Source organism: Eptatretus burgeri, chromosome 11 (genome assembly GCF_056783735.1).
Source record: "Eptatretus burgeri isolate ZD-2024b chromosome 11, Ebu_testis_v1, whole genome shotgun sequence".
Lineage (NCBI taxonomy): Eukaryota > Metazoa > Chordata > Myxini > Myxiniformes > Myxinidae > Eptatretus > Eptatretus burgeri.
In genome coordinates, this window is record NC_140971.1 from 36001575 (window position 1) to 36011189 (window position 9615).

The following is a 9615-nucleotide window of genomic DNA, read 5'->3' on the forward strand; positions in this document are numbered from 1 at the left end:
ATCATGGGGAACTGCATCAGTGCTACAGCCGTGCGACCAGCAATTATGCAGACAGCAGTCATAGGCTGCATCTATCTTCTTCCATAATTATTTTGTGCATGTGTCCTTGTGTCTCCTCCATCACTCCAAAACCATAAAATCTAGCAGCCCAAACCTTGGCATGCATACGACACCTCAGCACCACTCCACCCCACACCACTGCAATCTGACCCAGGAAGTTGACCCCGTGTTTTTTCTCCTGTCATCAAGGAATGGTGGTCCTGAAAGCTTTGCCCCAATCCCATCATTTGGTTGCTGCCCTTCGCAGGGCAGCAGCACAGGAGGTAATTGCATTTGTAGGTTTTGCGAAATGAAGTGTTTTACGGTGGCTGGAGTGCAAATCCTGCCACCAACCTCTTAAAAAAAGTAACGCAACTGCAGGAGGACGTCCGCAGACAGTTGGGCACCCGAGATGGATGGTTGTTGGCTCACAAGGAGCTCCTCTGCCCTTTGACTGGGTGTCCATATCCATACACCCTCCTCACCAGTGGGGTGGGGAGACGGTTTATTGGCCGACAACCCGACCATGAAACAGGTTAGTACAGGTTTACATAATATCTGTAGCAAGTCACAGATCTAATCTGGCTTGACCTGACAATGTTCATGGCTTTATTTCATTTCCACACATGTGACAAGTTCTAGAATCTCTTAACCTGGGCCCAATTTCAAAATTTAAACTGCATTTAATTTCAAAATATAAGTTCTGATTGCTAAAAAGTGTTCATTTGTCCAATTCGGACGTTGTTTGACATCCGGGCGTCTCCGAATGGTGCGTGACAACCGTCGGCTAATTGCTTGTCAAGCCAGCCATTCCTTATCAACCGTTTTGTTAGAGTGCTTGCTTGAGTGCTTACGCCACTTGGCAAGTGCTCTACAAGCTGCTTGGTTGTTTGTTTCAAAGCCAGGGCGATACACAGCAAAAGTACCCGTACTGTCAATCTGAACACATTGGTTGACTGCGTTGGGCTCTGTGGTGCCGTGCAGTGCCTCACCCGCTGAAAATGTTGTGCAATCTTATTTTTGGATCACTGCTTTGTTTAACCTTTTTGTGTTATCTGCTTTCATTTTCCACCAGTCACTTCGACCTAGATATCTATAAAAAAAATAACATCCATCGACCTCGTGTTCGGAGTTCCACCATGTTGGTTCAAGCCGTACAAAGCATAGACTGACATTTTGTATTCTCTGTGGCTTGATATATTGTTGAATTGAATCCCATGAATTTCCCACTTGAATTCCTCTTTCAACGAACTCTATTTAAAGGTAAATCTTTGTGTTTGTCATTTTTACGTTCTTTTTGTGTGTGTACATCTGCGTGTGTGGAAGTGTATCTCACCACAATGGAACTTGGAACAGGCCGTATTTCCTCGGTCACAACAATCCACTCGCAAGCGCTCATACGGGATATATATATATATATATATATATATATATATATATATATATATATATATATATATATATATATATATATATGTTTTGTTGCGAATTCGCGCCCGCTGGCGTGCGAACGGCCACGTAACTCGAATCACGGCACGTCGCCCACCGAACGGACAATTCTGTCGTGACCCTCTCGGACTAACGCCGGGAGCTAGTCACGGGTGGGCCTTTCGGCCTCACCACGATCGTGCCAATCGCCCCCCCCCCCCCCCGTGGGATAGGGTTGTTCGCCAAATTCGACCTACCTAAGTACCCACGCGGAGGGTAGACCGGGCGATCGCACCTCGCCGCAGGTCAACTCCAGGTACGGGCCACTTAAGCGACCCGTTCCGTACTATCGGGATACCCGAGCGGTGTTATCGTCGGCCTCGACGGTTCCGATTAATTATCGGGCGTATTAAGCCCACTACCAACCCTTTACGTGAAGCAAGAAGGAGATTCAATTAAAGAAAAAACGAAGCGAAACGGGAAAACAGTTCAACATGATGCACATTTATTCCGCGGCACGCGGAGAGCACACATATACAATTAAACAGAATGCACCTACAGCAATTGCAACAAAAGAAACACAACAATGCAGATCTACAACCGACTACGCGTGCACACGGCAACACTTAAAACAGTTTTACTTTACAGACGGCGCCAACAACACATTTACTCAAAAGCAAAAGAAAAGGGCCACCCTCAAAGACAAGGGGGCAGACGGGGCCTGTGGGCCTATATTGGCGCGGGACCTGAAAGAGTGGTCAGGTCCGCGAGACCGGGTGGATCCTACCTGTGTGTTTGTGATGAGCCGCAAATGTGGCGGTGCCCTGACTTCGTGCTCCTTCGCGGGTTTCGTTGGCACTACTTGGAGTGGGGTGGGAACGGGGCCCCCTTTTCGCACAATTTCAGCGTGGGGGAAAAAGGGGGGGGAATTGTTGATGCTCTGGGGAAAGAGGATAGCTGGCTTGCTTGGGTCCCGCGACGTGCGATTCCACCGCGAGCTCGTCGCCGACCGCCGTCTTCCTTGCCTCGGACCCGAGCTACTCGGTCTCTCCCCCATTCTCCTCAGCCGACTGCAGCAAACCACCTGTACGCCCTCGCTTCCCGACTCCACTCCGCGCTCCAAGCTCCAGGCTTCCTCTCTCTGCAGCTCCCCGACAGACTCTGAACCCCGACAGACTCCGAACCCCAACAGACTGCCCAAATTCGCCCTGCGCTCGGCGCTTTATAGGCCAGCAGGAGAACCCATATGCAAATTTCTGGATCAGAACGAGCTCGGGGGTGGAGCCACGCTCGCCCATTGGACGGAGGAAAAGAAGCGTGAGTCTCCCCTGATCCGAGAATTTGCATATCTCGATTCTACACCGACGCTCCTGGAGGCGGGGCCAAACCGCCCCGCGTTTGCTGATTGGACGGATCAGAAGTGGGCGTGTAGCATTCCTGATCCGAATTCTCCTCGGAAAGGCCGCATTTTGCACTCGCGGTTCGGCGCGCACCTTGTACGAGCCCAGGACAGCCTGACGCTCCGTGTTCACAGGTGGTGCTGGAATTGCCGCAGAAGGAGAGAGGTGAAGGTGGTGGAGGGTTTATGGTGGTGGTTTATGGCCATGGTGCCGTTTGGAATGGTGGTGATGCGATGTTTGCGGGAGCGAGTTGTGAAGGTAAAGATTGTGGCTGTTGGCGTTGTTGTTGTTGTTGTTGTTGTGAAGCGGTGTTGTGGTTGGTGGTTGTTGTGAGATGGCGGTTGAGATGTGGTTGGTTCAAAATGAAGATAGAACAGAAAAATGTCTATCTCAAAGGGTCGCAGCCCGAATGAATCACATTTATTTCCCTCTAAACAACGGGTTTGGGGCTAACTACACATGTACTTACCTACGGGATAAAGAGAGATATCTCACCTACGGGACCTGAATGGTGGTTTGCAAATTTCCTCAACCGCAACACTACCCCCTCCCCTTTTTACAGACTCGTCCCGAGTCGTCAAATTCTCGTGTGCCATCATGTGTAGTTCTCCCCTAGTACGTTTTACCTACGGATCCCTGAGTGCGACATTCATGGTATTCGTGTCCCCAAAATAAATAACCTGACGGCTGAATAACTAACTAAACAAACCCACTCACACAGATGACTTAAATAAAATTGCCGGCGCTAAGACAGACATGTCGGGGGCGCACTCATATGTACAGTACATCTTAACCTTAACTTACAAATTTTACACTAAACCATGGCCCAGGATCAATGGACTCTGCAAAAAGAAAGCAGTTAGCAGGGAACCAGGCTGCTCGCATGCAGTCTCTGGTTCAAGCAATGCAGGTGACAGGGAATGTGGCCGGCTGCTCACATGCAGTCCAAGGCCTCCCCCTTTGAAAATGAACCCAGTGAACCACAACGGTGCATGGGCTGCACAAACGCAGTCTCCGTGCCAGTTGAAGTGGCACACGCAATGAGCACAACGGATGGATGGATGGATGGATGGATGGATGGACGCAAACAAACAACGGTGCACAGGCTGCTGGTGCAGGCCCGTGTTGTAGCTGCCAACAGGGCAGTTCTTGCAGCTTGCAAACTGTTGCTTTCTGATCCTGGCGCACATGGAAATGAACAGGGGGGCGGGGGGCAAAGCAAAATTGAACGGGCCTGGTGAACAAGGGCAGTGGGCATGGCATGGCAAAGGCAGCAGGCAAACAAAGCCGGCAGAACAGGGCCGCTGCAGTCAAACACAGCCGGCAGACGATCTGGCCGGTGCAGGCAAACACAGCCGGCAGATGAAGTTGGCCGGCACAGGCCTCGCAGCAACACACATCCGGCAGATGAAGTGGGCCGGCACAGGCCTTGAAGCAACACAACAGCTGCTGATGATGTCGGCCGGCACAGGCCTCGCAGCAACACACAGCCGGCAGATGAAGTGGCCAGCCTTTGCCGTTCAGTGGAGGTTGGTGGAGGGAGTGCGGTGGTGCTGGCCACTTGGAAGGCGGGCTCGGATCCACCCTACGGTCTCCCTCCCAACCTATCGCCTTTGCCTGTCGCTGTCCATACCCACCCCCTTAATTTGTCAAAAACCAATTTAGCCCCAACTTATTTTTTTGTTGTTTTTATTTTTACTTCCCCACTATAAATCGTCCCCTAACCCCCTTTATCGTCCTTGCTCAGCTAACCTATCATCTACTAGCCTACTCCCAACCCCTACGTTCCCTTCCCGGAGGGGAATAAGGGAGAGCTAGCGTCCTGTGCCGAGGCCCAATGAAGCCTCAGGATGGCCTCCCCAGACTTCAGCGATCTTAACCCAAAGTGGGTCCAGCGGCCCACAACGAGAGCGAGGGGATGGATGGTGCGGAGGGGTACACTTCCTTATCTACCCTATCCATTAACTCTTAAACTACCCCGGGGCTTTCAAGAAGCGCCTCTCGCTTCAACTATTGGTTCTAAAAACCCAGATTCCCGTCGCCTGTGTTGGTGTCCTTACAATTTCGGGCCTCGCCCCCCAATTTTCTTCCCGTGCCCTCACATGGTCTCATGGCTGGGACGCGTGGCTCCCCTTGGCAGGCACGACCCTCTGCCGATTCCCCTACGATGGCACCCCCGGGCACTACACTGCCTCCGAGCCTACCAGCTCCCTAAACACCGGGGAGTGCCCCCCATGGCACCTCCCCTGAAATGCACACGTGGCAGGCTGGCTTCCCGGGCCCCTTTCCGAGGGTCACCCGTGCCCACAACACTGCCCACGCGGCTAATGGCGCCCTGGGCCCCCGCACCAAGTGGACGCACCCGTGCCCACTACGCTATCCCAGCCCCCCATGGGCCCTTGGCCTACGACGGCCGACTAGCCTGGTGCCCGGGGTACCCACTCAGCAATACTCACCTTTCGCAGCCACGCTCCCAGCCCGTCAACAGGGCTCCTGCACCCCTCCAAATAGGTTTCGAGCCAACTTTCCCACCAACAACAAAACGACTTCCATTTTTGTTAATATGACTAACCCCCTAACTCACTCTTCACTGACCCCGGGGTCCCTTGGGCGGGAGTCACTCCTCCCCCCAATCACTCATCGCACCATGCATTCCCCATTCGCTCCATTCACACAGACCCGCTGGCCTCACTCACTAACCAAGCACATGTTTCCACTCAACTCACCAACTCTTCAACACGCACACCGCTGAACTCTGCCATCCTAACTACCTCCCCTAACTAACTCGTGCTCCCACGTCGTCCCTTAAACTACAGCACGTTCCTTTTAACACTATGTAGCTAAGCTACGTCCCCGCTACACATCCACAAGTCCGTCTCTGTCCTCAAATGTATTCCCATCTATCCATTTCCCAACCTAACGCTCAACTAACATCCCTCTACCAAATCCATTCCACAGGCCCCATGAGGACTTACCCCTGCCCCATGGAGCCGGTCTAGCTAAGCTAACCCTTCCCCCTAACTAGTGTCCATCCTGTGCCCAGGTAATTGGGTCTTCCACCCCTTGCCCGGGAATCCTGTTCACCCGAAAGCGAGGCTTGCTTTTTTTTTTCCACATGCGCAGCACCAGCGCGGCAACTCGCAACCTGCGCACCAGCGTGGCAATTCACAGCCGCGCACCTTTGGCGTGACGTCATGGCTGCTGTTCGCGTCCCTCGTCTCTCTTGGACGGTACCATCCGGCAGGGATTCACCCTCCTGCCAGATTCCAACCACACACGTAGCCATGACGTCACCCGGCGCATAAAAAAAAACACAAGCCTCACGTCTCGAGGGGTTCCCCACGTGAACACATGTGCTCTGTCCATTGGAGCTTAACACACACGCCCGCGTGGAGAACCCATCCGGTCCAAATCCATAATCCTACCCAAACTTTGTCCGTCGCGGGATCAGCAACATTCACCGCGCTCGTTTCCGGACCGGGCTTCACTCCCGCAAGCGAGCACGTGGCGGCCTCGTGCGTTGCACAGCACGGACCTCGCGCTCGCTGCTGGGTGAACCCGGCACGGTGCTCAAAACCTCTACGGCCGCTATTCGGCTTTTGTCCCTCTGTCGCCGTCTCCATTCCACCCACGCACACCTGCGTGTCACGACACTCACACACCACTCCATCACATTCACACCGGGAGACGCGGCTGCATGCTCACACATGCCGACCGACATCTCCCTTACACACAGCGCCCTTGCACACGCTGTCTCCCTCACACTCGGCCGCTCACTCACGCACCGTGCATTACTCACACACCGTGCTTTGCACACGCGTGCCGTTTCTGCCGCACACGCGGCTCCACTCACACGTGGTGCTCCATTCATACTGGCCGTTTCACTCACACACACGGCCTCTTCCACTTGCGGTGCCCCTTTTACACACGGCGTGCTGGGAAGCACGCACTCCGGCACACTCGCAAACACACCACTCGCACACGGGGGGCACTCACACCTGGGGTCTCATCCACACACGGGGTCTTTGTCACCCACCCGGTCGCTCTCACACACGCCCTTGCACCCGCGCTATGCATGCGTTGCAGCACGAATTTCGCCACACTCGTGAACACACACCTCGACACCACACACACCGGGACAACCACACTGGGGATTCGTGTCCCCAAAAGGGGATCCGGGGCCTCTATACCCCCCCAAGTTCTCCGTGCACCCGTCCACAGCACTCCTCCCCTCGACCCCGCAAAGCACGACCGAACTCACCTGGTCGTGACTCGCCTCAAGGGGGCATACTCCCTCCCCTCGTTCCTGGAGGAGGCTGTCCAACTGCTCGCACTGGGTCTCTACCCAGTCCGCCAGATCACCCCCATTATCCTCCACTACCTCCGTGTGTGTGTGCGTCTCTAACCCCGTCTTCATCGTGTAGTCTTCCCTCTATCGTTCCCATCTCCCGTGTCTCTGCCAACTCAGTCACCTCTTCCCTTGTTATCTCCCTTGTCTCAACTATTATTTCTTTCCTCCTTTCCGTTGTCACCTCGTGTCTCGTCTCACACGTTTCGGTCTCCCCATTTATTTTTTCCCTCTCGGTCACCGTCACGACCCTCGCCCAACACGTCTCCCGAATTAATTTGTCCTTACCCGCCTCCTGACAACCGTTGCACCCCCTCCCAGCTCGTTCGCTCCCACACGTGGCGTCGCCATTTTAAGCTCCCCGGTTACTGCCTTCATGCCCGCCTGCAGGCTTCGGCCCATGTTCTGCATCTCACCCCGCAGTTCTTTCATTTCTTCCTTCAAATTCGCCTTCATTTCGTTTGTATTTGTATCCATCTTTTCGTTCATGCCTTTTATTTCGTTTTTCATTTGTTGCGTATTCGTATCCATTTGCTTGTTCATGCCTTTTATTTCGTTTTTCATTTGTTGAGTATTCGCATCTATTTTTCTCATCAATGCCTCAAACATTTCCATTGTCCGATCCGTGGGCGAATTTGCACGTGGGGGCCGTTCGTCCGCCACCCCAGCCACTGCGCCCATTTCGAACTCTGGGTTCAGTTGGGGGGAAAGTTCGTCCTGTACAACCAGCATTTCCTGCTCGGGGTTCTCACCCTGGACCATGGATTCTAACAATTCTACATCCATTTCTAATACACCCGGCTCCCGCTCGCCTTGAGACTCCATCTTATTTCTCGTAAGGGGTTAATTTGGCCTGCTCGTAATTTGGAGGGAATCGGGGGTCGCTCCTCTCACCCATGGACCGATTCCCGTGAATTTAGCTGGAGACAGGAGAGCCCGTTTTCCCGCTCTCCGACACCAGTGCCGCGAGGAGGGGGATGGGTTTGTATCCCACTCCTGACACCAGTGTTGCGAATTCGCGCCCGCCGGCGTGCGAACGGCCACGTAACTCGAATCGCGGCACGTCGCCCACCGGACGGACAATTCTGTCGTGACCCTCTCGGACTAACGCCGGGAGCTAGTCACAGGTGGGCCTTTCAGCCTCACCACGATCGTGCCAATCGGCCCCGCCGTGTGGGATAGGGTTGTTCGCCAAATTCGACCTACCTAAGTAGCCACGCGGAGGGTAGACCAGGCGATCGCACCTCGCCGCAGGTCGACTCCAGGTACGGGCCACTTAAGCGACCCGTTCCGTACTATCGGGATAACCGAGCGGTGTTATCGTCGGCCTCGACGGTTCCGATTAATTATCGGGCATATTAAGCCCACTACCAACCCTTTACGTGAAGCAAGATGGAGATTCAATTAAAGAAAAGACGAAGCGAAACGGGAAAACAGTTCAACATGATGCACATTTATTCCGCGGCACGCGGAGAGCACACATATGCAATTAAACAGAATGCACCTACAGCAATTGCAACAAAAGAAACACAACAATGCAGATCTACAACCGACTACGCGTGCACACGGCAACACTTAAACAGTTTTACTTTACAGACGGCGCCAACAACACATTTACTCAAAAGCAAAAGAAAAGGGCCACCCTCAAAGACAAGGGGGCAGACGGGGCCTGTGGGCCAATATTTGCGCGGGACCTGAAAGAGCGGTCAGGTCCGCGAGACCGGGTGGATCCCACTCATGTCTTTGTGATGAGCCGCAAATGTGGCGGCGCGGCGGTGCCCCGACTTCGTGCTCCTTCGCGGGTTTCGTTGGCACTGCTTGGAGTGGGGTGGGAACGGGGCCCCCTTTTCGCACTATCTCAGCGTGGGGGGGGGGGAAAGGGGGGTGGAATTGTTGATGCTCTGGGGAAAGAGGATAGCTGGCTTGCTTGGGTCCCGCGACGAGCGATTCCACCGCGAGCTTGTCGCCGACCACCGTCTTCCTTGCCTCGGACCCGAGCTACTCGGTCTCTTTCCCCCATTCTCCTCAGCCGACTGCAGCAAACCAGCTGTACGCCCTCGCCTCCCGACTCCACTCCGCGCTCCAAGCTCCAGGCTTCCTCTCTCTGCAGCTCCCCAACAGACTCCGAACCCCGACAGACTGCCCAAATTCGCCCTGCGCTCGGCGCTTTATAGGCCGGCAGGAGAACCCATATGCAAATTTCTGGATCAGAACGAGCTCTGGGGTGGAGCCACGCTCGCCCATTGGACGGAGGAAAAGGGGCGCGAGTCTCCCCTGATCCGAGAATTTGCATATCTCGATTCTACACCGACGCGCCTGGAGGCGGGGCCAAACCGCCCCGCACTTGCTGATTGGACGGATCAGAAGTGGGCGTGTAGCATTCCCGATCCGAATTCTCCT